The sequence below is a fragment of the Notolepis coatsorum genome (assembly GCF_963971535.1).
Source record: "Notolepis coatsorum genome assembly, chromosome: 6".
Taxonomy (NCBI): Eukaryota; Metazoa; Chordata; class Actinopteri; order Aulopiformes; family Paralepididae; genus Notolepis; species Notolepis coatsorum.
In genome coordinates, this window is record NC_140170.1 from 20,203,880 (window position 1) to 20,217,425 (window position 13,546).

At 48.8% G+C, this 13,546-nt stretch overlaps 1 long non-coding RNA gene across 1 annotated transcript in view; it reads right to left on the reverse strand.

The window, feature by feature from the left end:
- Positions 1 to 7,269: 7,269 nt before the first annotated feature.
- Positions 7,270 to 13,546, reverse strand: part of LOC311230035 — a 33,229-nt gene continuing 26,952 nt past the window's right edge. The window contains exon 3 of the long non-coding RNA XR_014619771.1: positions 7,270 to 7,394. This is a non-coding gene — a long non-coding RNA (uncharacterized lncRNA). The remainder of the gene's footprint in view (positions 7,395 to 13,546) is intronic.

Consider the following 13,546-nt stretch of genomic DNA (forward strand, 5'->3'; position numbering starts at 1 on the left):
GCTTCCAGGTACCAATTACCTCCACACACCTGAAGGGAGTTTCGAATCAGCTCGAAGGGAGCCCTTATATACTCGGGGTTTCTGAAGGTTCATTGTCGGGTCGGTTTGCTTACCTCCGCCTGCAGCTTGTTCCTTCCGTTGTTGTTCTCCATCTGTTTCTCCAGTACACCTTGGAATTTGCCGCTGTCGCCCCTCTCTGCTCCCGTGGACCCGCGCCCTCCCCTTGCCCCTTGGTGAGTTTTTGGAAGTGTATTTTTTGATGCTCTATTTTTCCTCGTTTTTCCTGGACTCAAGATCTATCTGTTTTTTGTGTGTTTCGTTAACACTGAAGAGGTATCGCTTTTGTTATTTCTGGACTCAGCTTTATTACTGGACTGCCTCGTAATCCCTGCGTTCGGTTGTTGACATTCCTCTTTTCTCTGTTCCTCTCCGAGTGGATAGACAGTAAGCTGCAGAGCCGCAGAGCCAGAGGCCGCAGCGCCATAGAGCCAACTCTGCTCTGGGCCGAGCTGCAGAGCCGCAGAGCCTACTCTGCTCCAGGACATTCCCCCTGAATGCTTCATGTTGTTTTTTCACTCTTTCTGTTTGAAAATAAATACGCCCTTCGTTTTTGGCTAACTCTGAACTACCTGTCTGTGTCGTGCTGTTGGGGTTGTTTACAAACCATAACAGTTTGTCCAGGACACCATCTTCGGGCGGCATTTCATGTGCGACACGGGCACGCAGAGGAGCGTCTTGCCGGCTTCTAGAGTGGACATCCTAACCGGGGGACACGGCCCCCCCATGGAGGCCGCCAACGGCACCCCCATCCGCACCTACGGCACCAGGTATGTCGAAATGTGTTTTAGTGGCCAGCGGTTTGGCTGGGACTTTATCACAGCTAATGTAGCCGTCCCTCTTCTAGGCGCAGATTTTTTGTGTGATTATGGACTGTTAGTGGATGTAAAAAATTGCCGCTTAATTGATGCCATTACATTCTGCTCTTATGCTGGTGCGCTTGGGGGTGCAGACTCCATCAGACTCTCTAGCATGCTCTCCGCCGCAGATGAGTTTCAACACCTTCTCGCTGAGTTCCCGGGCCTCACGCGGCCCACGTTCTCATCATCTACAGCCAAGCATGGAGTGGAGCATCATATCGCCACAACCGGCCCTCCGGTTTATGCCCGGGCTCGGCGCCTTGACCCGGTCAAGCTCAGCATTGCCAAGGCAGAGTTCGAGAACATGGAACGCCTCGGCATTGTCTGTCGCTCCGACAGCCCATGGGCCTCCCCCCTCCACATTGTCCCCAAGCCGGGAGGGGGGTGGCGCCCGTGTGGGGATTACCGCCGGCTCAACGATGCTACGACGCCGGACCGGTACCCAGTCCCGCACATTCAGGACTTTTCTGCCCGCCTTCAGGGAAATTAATGTTTTCCAAGGTGGACCTTGTGCGTGGGTATCATCAGGTGCCCGTCCAACCGCTGGACATCCCCAAAACAGCAGTCATAAGTCCATTTGGACTATTTGAGTTTCTGCGCATGCCATTCGGCCTCAAAAACGCTGCACAGACGTTCCAGCGCCTTATGGACTCTGTGCTACGAGACTTGGATTTTATTTTTGTATACTTGGATGATATCCTCATAGCCAGCGCCTCTAAGGCTGAGCACATGTCCCACCTCTGGATGCTTTTTGAGCGGCCAAATGAGCATGGACTGATAATCAACCCGGCCAAATGCCAGTTTGGGCGGTCGACCATTGACTTCCTGGGGCACCGAGTCACTAAGGAGGGAGCGGTCCCTCTTCCCATGAAGGTGGAAGCTGTGATGAATTTTCCCCGGCCGCCCACGGTTAGGTCACTGCAGGAGTTTCTCGGAATGATCAACTTTTATCACTGCTTTATTCCCCAGGCGGCTCAGATTATGCAGCCTTTGTATGAGGCCCTTAGGGGTAAAGCGCCAAAACATGCTGTCGACTGGTCTGCAGAGAGAGACAAAGCTTTTCTGGATGCCAAGGCTGCCCTAGCCAACGCCACCATGCTGGCACATCCTTCCTTTAAGGCCCCGATCTCCATCACCACCAACGCCTCAGATTTTGCCGTGGGCGCAGTGTTTGAACAGTGGGTAGGCGGGGCTTGGCAGCCACTTGCTTTTTTCAGCCGCCAGTTAAGCCCCAGCGAGCGGAGGTATAGCACCTTCGATCGGGAGCTCCTCGGCCTCTACCTTGCCATCCGCCATTTTCGTTTCCTGCTGGAGGCCCGCCAGTTCATGGCCTTCGTGGATCACAAGCCGCTGACGTTCGCCATGGCCAAGGTGTCTGAGCCATGGTCCGCCCGTCAACAGCGACAGTTCTCATATGTCTCAGAGTTCACTACTGACATTCAACATGTGGCAGGTAAAGCGAACCTTGTTGCAGACTGCCTCTCCCGGGCTGTAGCGGGCGCCATCCACTTGGGGCTGGATTACACCGGTATGGCGGCAGACCAGGCTACCGACCCTGAAGTGCGAGATTTCAGGTCAGCCACCTCAAGCCTACAGTTAGAGGATGTGGTTTTTGACAGCGCTGGCACCACACTCCTGTGTGATGTCTCTATGGGACAGCCCCGCCCCATCGTTCCCACAGGATGGAGGCGCCGTGTTTATGACGCTGTCCACGGCTTCTCCCACCCGGGAAAGAAACCTACGCAGAGACTAGTGTCCGCCAAGTTTGTCTGGCCTTAGCGTAGGAAAGATGTGAGAGACTGGGCTGACTCCTGTTTGGAGTGCCAGCGCGCTAAAGTGTACCGTCACACCAAGGCCCCCCTGCAGCACTTCCCTGTACCTGAAAGGAGGTTCGACCACGTGAACGTTGACCTAGTGGGCCCCCTGCCCCCCTCACATGGCTTCAGTTACCTCTTTACTATGGTAGACAGGACTACCCATTGGCCAGAGGCAGTTCCACTGTCAGCCACGACGTCCGCCGAGGTGGCCAGGGCCTTTATTGGAACCTGGGTTGCCCGGTTTGGCACTCCAGCCGACCTCTCTTCAGACCGGGGCCCACAGTTCACGTCCGAGCTCTGGAACACGGTCGCCAAGAGCCTGGGTGTGAAGCTACACCGGACTACGTCGTACCACCCGCAGGCCAATGGGTTATGCGAGCGCTTTCACCATTCAATGAAAGCAGCACTTCGGGCCAGCCTTACTGACAGTGGCTGGGTCGACCGGCTCCCGTGGGTCATGCTTGGTCTCAGGACGGCCCCCAAGGAAGACCTTCAGACCTCCTCGGCCGAGCTGGTTTATGGTCAGCCTAGGGCTGGGCGATATGGCCAAAAACGTTATCGTGATAAAATAATAAAATAATTTTCATATAACTCGATATCGATAATTATCGTCGATATACATTTCTGTCAAGTTTAATTAACTTCTTATGGCCGGCGCCGACGGGCTATTCATAGACTCACTTGTTTTGCTGCGATAGAACCAACGAAAAGTCGAAGACGTCATTACGAGACGAGTTGGAGCCGTCGCGTGTCGAGCCAACCCTTTGAGAAGCGTTGTGGTCCCGGCTTGAATTCTCCATGAATGTGTCCAAGTCCATAATCCATATAAATCCATTTTGTTATATCCAACACAGTCTGAATGAATGTTTCTTGTTATTATGCAGCGTGATTTCAAACCACCAAAACAACTGAATGTCTCGAGTTGATGTCGTCATCAGTCCGCGCACATTCTTCTACGCAGTAATCACGGCCCAGTGCATAGATTATTATATTCCACCAGGGGGCAACCTACCGCCACTGGATCATATGCATGTTGTTTGGTCCAAGCTTGGAAAATCAATATATCGAAACTTTGCGACCACGTTTCATGTTTATTTCGAGGAAATAAATTATCGCGATGATTATCGTTATCGTTTTATCGCCCAGCCCTAGGTCAGCCTCTGCGGGTGCCAGGGGATTTCATCCCTAACATTACTGCCCCCTGGTCTGCAGCCCAGCAGCGGACAGCACTTCTGGAGAAGGCTAAGGTATTCACACCGGTCCCCACCTCACAGCACGGCCTCCCCCGGTCGCATGTCCCTACAAGTCTGCAGTCAGCGGAATATGTTTTCATCCGTCACGATGCCCATCGGGACCCCTTGAAACCTCCATACGCCGGTCCGTTCCGTGTCCAGGAGGCTGGAGACAAGTACTTTGTCGTGGACATGGGCGGGAAGCTGGAACACATTTCCATAGACCGCCTTAAACCGGCTCATGTGGACTTGGGCAAACCTGTTGGACTGGCCCAGCCCCCACGGCGGGGACAACCCCCTACCTTGCCCCGTCTTCCGAGTAAGGCCCACGAGACCCCCTCGCCACCTATCCAGTGCCCGAGTGGCCGTAGGGGCCTTGAGGTTTTCCCCACAGAGGCGCCGGCCTCTACAGGGGTCAGGCGGAGCCGTTATGGCAGAGTTCTCCGCCCTCCTGTTCATTGACTTCTTTCGTTATGATGAATTCTGGGGGGACGTATGTAGTGGGTGCTATGGACATAATTCACCATTGTATTATGTTGATGTATTGATGGGGCACTGTCGCTTTAAGGAGGTGGGTTTTGGGGTTGGGCTTGGAGAAGACGCGCTGGTGGAATGTCATTGATAAAATGTTTGGGTACTAGGAGCTGTGAGAGGCTAGCACGGCATGGATCTGACAGCCGTCACTTGTGCTAAAAAGATAATAAATGACACACGGCTTTGTGTTGTCGCAAGTTAGAAATTGTGCGTTTCTCCTTTCCGACTATTTCTACATCACGATATTTTTTGGCTCTATCACGATACACGATATATATCGCAATATTTTGACATTTCCTCTAAAGCAGTGTTTCTCAACTGGTGGGTCGCGACCCACATTTTCAGTGGGTCGCGAATGTGTGTAAAAAAAATCTAAACGTTTTTTTTTTTATATATATATTTTTTAGGAGGATATATAGCCCTAGTTTTTTAGCCCTAGTTGCACTTTTGTTGTAACCCCAGTTATCCCATTAGTTCCCCCAAACTTAGGTATGTTATGTTAAGCTAAGAAATCTGCTAAGAAGCATATTATTTATTATTATTTTATTTCATTGGGTTTTTAGCCCTAGTTGAACTTTGTTGTGTTTATTTCATGTCTTTAACAGTGCATGAAAGATTGTGTATTACTGCAAAAATGTGGGTCGCGACTTAATGACTAAGGAAAATGTTGGGTCCCGAGGCTAGACCAGTTGAGAACCACTGCTCTAAAGCACTTAAAAAGGCTTGATTTAACCCTTTGATGGATAATAGTCCCTGCAATATATGTCTGCATTAAACCATGAAGATGCTTTCAAACATAATTAAATGAAAAGTTTCTAAAATGTTTAAAGAGTAGTCTATGGACTAATACAGAAAGAAATTTATTAACATCTAAGACAATTTATATAAAAACTCTTGGGTGCCTAAGACTTTTGCACAGTACTGTGTTTTCTATCCACTTTAGCCAAAAATACACACATATACTGTATGGATGAGGGTTTGTGCAAAACATCACGATGTCCACGATACGTTTAAAAAGTGTATCGTTAATGAACTGTACCCGATATTTATTTAATATCGTCATATTGCCCACCCCTAATTTACCCTTTAGAGCAGACCTGGGCATTGTACGGCCCGTGGGCCAAATACGGCCCACGGGATGATTCTGACCGGCCCGCAAAAGATGACATCATAATTTAAAAAAATTATTTAAATAAATATTTTTTAAATTTTTTAACTTTTTTTTTCATGTCAACGTTCACACGCACAATATACGCTTACTTAGGATTTTACTTGATTCAACAACAAAGCAGTCGGGGCAATGGCAAGCCAAAAACTGTCAAAAGTGTGGTTATTTGAAGTTTGGATTTTTTTTTCACAACTGAGGTAGGTAGATTACATTTTTAGAGACTAAAGTACAGAAAAAAGGTACCATTGGGTACCGGTATCGATTCACAGGTACCGGTACCGTATCGGCTCAAATGTGAACGCTACCCATCCCTACTGAGCACACAGCTGCAGGGCAAGGTCATTTTTGCTCATGAAATGCATAGCCATGTGAAAGCCTTCATGACAAAGTTGCAATTAATTTCAAGGCAACTAGGCAGCAACAATCTCGAACACATGAAAACCCTGAAAGAAGTCAATCCATCAGATGATCACCGGCACAGATACTCATCCATGTTAGGAGAGGAGAACTGCATGATGAATTTTCAAGGCGTTTTCAAGATTTTAAAAAGGTTGAGGATGAAATGCAGCTGGTTTCCTCTCCCTTTACCTGCAGTGTTGATAGTGCACCCACTGATGTTCAGCTTGAACTCATTGACCTGTAGTCTGATTCACTACTGAAAGAGCACTTTAAGTCAGCATCACTGCTAGAGTTCTACTCTGCTCTCAAGGAGGAGAACTTTCCAAACATGGGGAGACATGCTCAGAAGATGTTGGTTCTCTTTGGATCCACCTACATATGTGAACAGACATTCTCAGTCATGACGTTTACCAAATCCAGGTACAGATCCTCTCTCACTGATGAACATGTCAGCTGTGCTTCGCATCTCCACCTCAGACATTCAACCTGACTTTGATGGACTTGTTAAAGCTCAAAAGAGACTGGATTTCTCACACTGAATGAAAAAAAAGAACTGAAGAACACTAAAATGTGGGAATATAACAAGTGAAATGGGACACTTGACGTTTTCTTTTTTTCTGCACAGTAAAAAAAAAGAACTGAAGAACACTAAAATGTGGAAATATAACAAGTGAAATGGGACACATGATCTTTTTTTGCACAGTTCTGAAAACATTAAATGTAAAGTCAAAAAGGCTACAAAACTGGGACACTTTTCTTTACACAGTTACACAGTTCAGTGACATGTTTATTTTAACTACAAAGATGATGTGATGTCTTTAGAAATCTAAGAAAATCCTTGTTTCAATAGTATATGAAACTCAAAATGCCCTTTGTTATTAATGTGACTGAAAATTAGTTAAATGTTTCACATTTTGTTTATCATTATTATTATTTATCATTTTGGAAATTCTATTTGAATAAATTACATTTTTGAAAGCTAACCTCGCCTTTTAATTGCCAAATAATAACATACACTCTTACCAGCGGTCAAAACAATGCCATTTACTGCTTTTTATATAGAAATAAAATATATTATGCATAATTGAGTTCGGAATATTGGCCCGGCCCTCCAAAATATTTTCAGTTGCTCATTTGGCCCCATGGGAAAAATAATTGTCCACCCCTGCTTTAGAGCCTTACCTCCTCCTTCATTCACAGTTCCTTTAAGTCCTGGTGTTTTAATGCAGTCCACCAAGTAGACAGATAGTTCCTTTTGTCCCAACAGAGAGAGGTGACTGCAAGACGCCATCTCCTCCAATGTACTGGATATCAGTGGGGCTGTGGCCTAAAAATACCAGATAAAAATAGTAACAATAAGAGTCTTGCAAAGTACAACGTTCACTCTCCCCATAATAATAATAATAATAGAGTAATTATAGATTGACAGTTATAGCGTATTGGTTCATGCTCCGCTCACTTTTGGAATGTTCCCCTATATCAGCGGTTCCCAAACTTTTTTGGCCATGCACCCCCTGTCACCTCCCGACCTAGCTGACGCACCCCCAATGCCCAACATAAAAAATACAACACAGTCTATTCATAGGCACACTAAAGGCATCAGGTTTAATCCAATAAGAACACATACCAAAGTGCAGTAGGCCTATGAGCTCTCACGTTCACAAAAATTGGGAGAATAATAATATGTTACCAATTAAACAGTATCCTCGCACAAGAATTAACCAGCTATATCAATAAGCAGCAGTTATTAACGGAAATGTAGGTAACACCAGTCATTTTACTCAAATTGCAACAAATAAAATACTTCACCACACGAAAGAACAAAATGAGAATTACTGGCTCAGAAACAGATTGGCCAAAAAACGAAAACAAAATGCATTTTCATGGATTTTCAAGTGCAGTAGCCTGCAGAAAGAGAGCGAGGGGGGCAGAGAGAGGGAGTGGAAGGGAGGGAGGGAGAGAGTGAGAAAGACAGGATTATTCCCAGTATGCCTGAGATTAATCATTGCGATTGGTTTTGCTTGAGTTTATGTTGTTTTCTCTGTTATGTGGATCTGTTATGTGGAGTCATGTTCTACCTGCGTTTCATTTTAAATTAATATATTAAAACCAGCACGAACCTGGTAGCAATAATAATATTGATGGTTAATTACTTACTCTCGTTAAACGGGCGGGCCGTCACGCACTCGAGCACACTTCGCGGCACTTTGCCCTCGTCTATCGGCCTAATGCAAACTGCATGCTACCATGTCCTCCCTCCTCACTCCCCCCCCCCCACCCCCTCCTCCCTCATCTTTTTCTGCCGAAAACTTTGCGATCTTCGAGGAAAAAGTGGAGAACATCCGCAGCTCCTTCTCCCAACCCCCACCCATTCCAAACGCTGAATCGAGAACCTCATCCTTCACTCTGTCATCTTTCTCACCCATTACAGAAGCCGAAACCCTGACACTGGTAACGTCGAACCGTCCGACTACATGCCAGCTGGACCAGCTACCATCCCCACTCCTCCAGACCATAGCACCGGACATCCTCCCATTCCTAACTGCAACCATCAACTCCTCACTCAACTCGGGGGTGGTCCCCACCTCCCTAAAACAAGCCAGAGTCACGCCCCTCATAAAAAAACCAACCCTGAACCCCACCGTCATAGCCAACTATCGTCCTGTCTCTCTTCTCTCCTTTCTTTCTAAAACACTTGAACGTGCTGTATCCAACCAACTTACTGCTTATCTCTTACAGAATGACCTCCTAGACCCCAATCAGTCTGGCTTCCGGACTGGCCACTCCACAGAAACGGCCCTCATTGCGGTCACAGAGGCACTTCACTTAGCAAAAGCGAAAGGCCTCTCCTCTGTCCTGATTCTCCTAGATCTATCTGCAGCCTTCGACACAGTCAACCATCAGATCCTCCTCGCGGCCCTCTGCGCTGACATGGCTGACATCATACCTCAACGACCGCTCCTACCAAGTGTCATGGAGAGGGACTCTGTCGGCCACCCGCCCCCTCCGGACGGGTGTCCCCCAGGGCTCGGTCCTAGGACCCCTTCTCTTCTCCCTCTACACTAAATCACTGGGTAACATTATCACGTCTCATGGCTTCTCATATCATTGTTATGCCGATGATACTCAACTCTTCCTCTCCTTCCCTCCCTCAGATATCCACGTCTCTGAGCGGATCTCGGCCTGTCTGTCCGACATCTCCGCCTGGATGACGACCAACCACCTCAAACTGAACCTAAGCAAAACAGAATTGCTCCACCTGCCGGCCAAATCCTCCCCCCTGACCGACCTCTCCATCACAGTCGAGAATGCAGCTGTGACCGCGTCCCCGACAGCCAAGAACCTTGGTGTTGTCCTCGACGACCAGTTGAACTTCTCTGCTCACATCGCGACAACCAGAACCTGCAGATTCCTCCTGAGCAACGTCAGAAGGATACGCCCCTTCCTGACAAAAGAAGCCACCCAACTCCTCGTCCAATCAACAGTCATCTCCCGCCTCGACTACTGCAACGCACTGCTAGCTGGCCTCCCGGCCACTGCCACCAAGCCTCTTCAACTCATTTAAAACGCAGCGGCCCGCCTGATATCAAACCTACCGAAGTCGGCCCATGTCACCCCACTTCTTAGGGACCTGCACTGGCTCCCCATTGCTGCACGTATCCGCTTCAAGGCCCTCGACCTAGCATACTGTGCAGCAAAGGGAACCGCTCCCGCCTACCTCCGGTCAATGGTCTCTAACTACACACCCTCAAGACCCCTACGCTCTGCATCTTCTGGCCACCTCAGACCTACTCCTATCCAAGCTCCCGGAGGGTCATCAAAGAGAAGCCGCCTATTCTCAGTCCTTGGCCCACAATGGTGGAATGAACTACCCATCCCAGTTAGGACAGCCGAATCCCGTCCAATCTTTCGCGGTCGACTAAAGACTCACTTCTTCAACCACTATCTGAAATGATTAATAAAAAAATTAAATTTTTTTTAAATCTAACCCTGACTAACCTTACTGTCATGCACTTGTCCTAATAAACTAACCTACACTGTAACACGCAACACTTGATGAACATTGTTACTCAGCTGATAGAGTTGTACCCTTCTTGCTGTCTTGTCGTACAGAACTTGTAAGTCGCTTTGGATAAAAGCGTCAGCTAAATGACTAAATGTAAATGTAAATGTAATGCGATGGGTGGGCCTGCATCTGTGCACAAAGTTCTGCGAAGTTTGGTGATTTGGCAATTGAAGACAGTTGAATGCGCAAGTCCTTCTCAACATCATGCAGTCTGGCGATATTTTGTCTTCACTGCTGTGAGCAGAGAATCCAGCCTCGCAATAGATAGTGTAACTGAGGGGTACAATTCCCTGACTGTATTGATAAGTATGGTATCATTAAACCACTACCGCTTTATGTACTTTAATTACTGGCCATACAGTACACGATATCTAAGTATGATGAACACTTTCCCACATATGAAATCAGGTCCACACAAAGGTATAAGTCAAATATTTAATATATAGCAAAAGGTACATATAATAATTACTTATTACATTTATGATTTGAATTGAATGCTCTTGTAAGGCAAATGAGTACTCTTAGGCAAATCAACACTGAATGTCCAATCTCTGGTTACACAGGAAGCAAGTATACAACCTGGCTCTTAGGGGATTATATCTATGGTCACTTAATGATTATAGCTGGATAATATACTGCAGGGGTCCCGCCGGTTGTAAGCCAGTAGGGGGGGTAGGAGAGCCGTCGGCTGTATCCCGTCTGGTCAACGATTTCCAGGGAGAGTTCAGGTACAGAACACAGTGCCCGTAGAACCTTGATCCACAGATGAATACACTTGGGCTCTCTTGTAGACGATAGCTGTAGCTGTAGCTGTCGGTCCACAACGAAGGAGAAGCGAGGCGACCTCAGTCTGGTCTGAGCGCCGTCTCACCTTGGCTCCTCTCGGGGTAAATCCAACACTCACCGGTGTTGGCGATTATCCGCTCCACAAATCAAAGCACCAAAGCAAATAGATATTCCATGCCGTATAGGGCTCAGCAGTCGTCGGGGTAGGTAATCCAATGTGCAGGTCCACTCGTCCTCGCCCAGAACTCCTCGGATGAAAGCACCACGTGTGGTCTGCCCAACCTGGTTAAGACTCTAGATAACGCGAGGAAACGATGGGGGTGCTGCTCACTTTAGAACTCTAACCGAACGATGCACCATACATAATAGACTATTATTACTTAATAGAAATACGGTGCCAAACTCTGGCAATTCAGCTATTAATTCGAACGAGGTCTCACTGCTATTCTAAGGCCAAACAGGCCGTACTACACCGCACGCGGTATCGTGGGGTGAGGCTTCACGTCTTGTTACTTAGTTGGGTAGAAGGGTAAAGGACTAAGAGATAAGAGGACATCTACATTTCTTGCGCCATATTTATATGCACCATGGACAAGTAGTGCCGCTCTGCTTTCGGTAGCCGTATTCCTGCGCGGAGCTGAGGCTAGTAAGGGCATGTCTCGTCGGTACCTTTGAACTTGAACGCCAGGGGCTTGTCCCTGGCGCCTGGTCCTTTTGTCCAATAAGAGAATGAACTATTATGGGCTGTAGTAGAATAAAGGGATATTCAGTGTATATGTACAAGGAATATACAAGGGATACAAACGATATACAAATACTATTAAATACATATCCATAAATAAATATATATATTCGGTTTAATCTGATCCTTCACAACAGCCGCCCCCTAATTAGTCCCACCTAATTAGCTAAGCAGAGACAGATTAACCGCACTGTCCACTACTCAATGTCCGCTGTAAGGGGTCGGTCAGTTCACAAAGTCATGGGTCATGGTCGTCATTAAGCGAGTCGGGGAGCCTTGGCGACTCTATCAGCCTCGCCACGGGTCGGTTGTAGGTCCGCCCTTGGCCGAGCACTTCTGCCACTCTGACCTTTCCGTCGGCACCAGTGGTCACTTTGCTTACGCGGCCGGCCGGCCACGCAGCTCGGGGTAGTGACTGGTCTATGGTCATGACGACTGGACAGGATGAAGGGGGGCTTAGGAGGAAGCGGGCTTGAGACTGCTTTGATCTGTGCTTGGCTGTGCTTTCTCCTCCGCCGTCTGTTTCTCTTGTTTGCTCTGTACCCCATCTGAGGAGGGGCCGGTCCCGGCCGCCCCGTCAAGGAGTCGCTTGGGGTGCTGGGTTCGAGGTCAGCTACGTCTGGAGCGCAGCTGAGGGGGGTGGAATTCCGAACTCCCTCTGGTACCCACGGTTCTCCCACGGGCCTCTCGCTTAATGTCAATAGCCTCTGCTGTACGGGGGAGAGGCCGGTGTCGCTCGCCTCTGTGTGTAGGCAGCGTGTAGACGTGGGTTGACTGTCAAGTCCGTAGAGGGGGCCCTGGAGCGTCCATCCCAGTCGGGTCTGAACCGCGACTGGGCATCCTTTGGGTCCGACGTGGGCTGCCTCAATTGGGAGAATGAGGTCCGCGTGGTCGGAGCCGATGAGCAGGGTCGGTGTGGCGCCGTCGATAAGCGGTATAGGTAGTTGACGTAGGTGCACATACTTAGCCATACTTGGGATGGGGTAGGTGTACTGAGACAGGCCTATGTCGTGGCTGGTGAAGACGTTAGTTATACTATACTGCTTCTCGGGCTGGTCCACCGCTGCTATCTTGAAGGAGACCTTTTCACCCTTTATGGTCTTCTGGTCCCTTCTGATGGTGCGTATGGTCATTGTATCTTTGACACCTCGCAGGCCCAACTGGGCTGCGGCGGAAGCGAGGAGGAGTCTTTTCAGACCCATCGTCCAGGACGGCGTAAGTGTCCAGGACCTTGTCCTCGTAGCTCAGGAGCACTCTGACCACTTTGAGGAGCCCTCGGGGGGTCCCGCTATGCTGGTCAATGTGGAGTACTCCTGTGTGTGGTGACGTAGAATCTATATGGTGCGAGTCGCACCGTGGCTCCCAGTGTCTGCCGTAGCAGTCGGGACACCAGGGAGCGGTCTGGTGGAACTTTGGTGCTGGTGCCACCGCCTCGGCATGGTACATTACCGCGACGGGCCCACTCGGTTGTCCTGGCTGACGCCTGTTGATGTCATGCAGGACCTCCAAGTGGGTGCCACCGCACCTGCTGCACTTCTTTTTCAAGCGGCACTCAGCTGCTAGGTGGCTGCGCGCGCAGCGGAAGCAGCAGCGGTGGTCCTTGACCCACTGACTCACATCATCCGTGGTCAGCTTCTTGAAATCTTCGCACTGATACAGCCGATGTTCTCCCTCACAGTATTGGCACTCAATCTTCCACTGGTCCTCTTTCGTCGAGGGGGTGTTGTGGTTCTTGTGTGGTACTGATTCGGCTTGGTGCATAACGGTCACCAACCGGCGGTTATCTGTTTGTCCCCGAGGTCCGAGTCTTGGGCTTGGTCCACTCCATACGAACGTGTCGAGTCGTAGGCTACTGACCTCCCTGGCGAGGAACTCAGATAGGTCT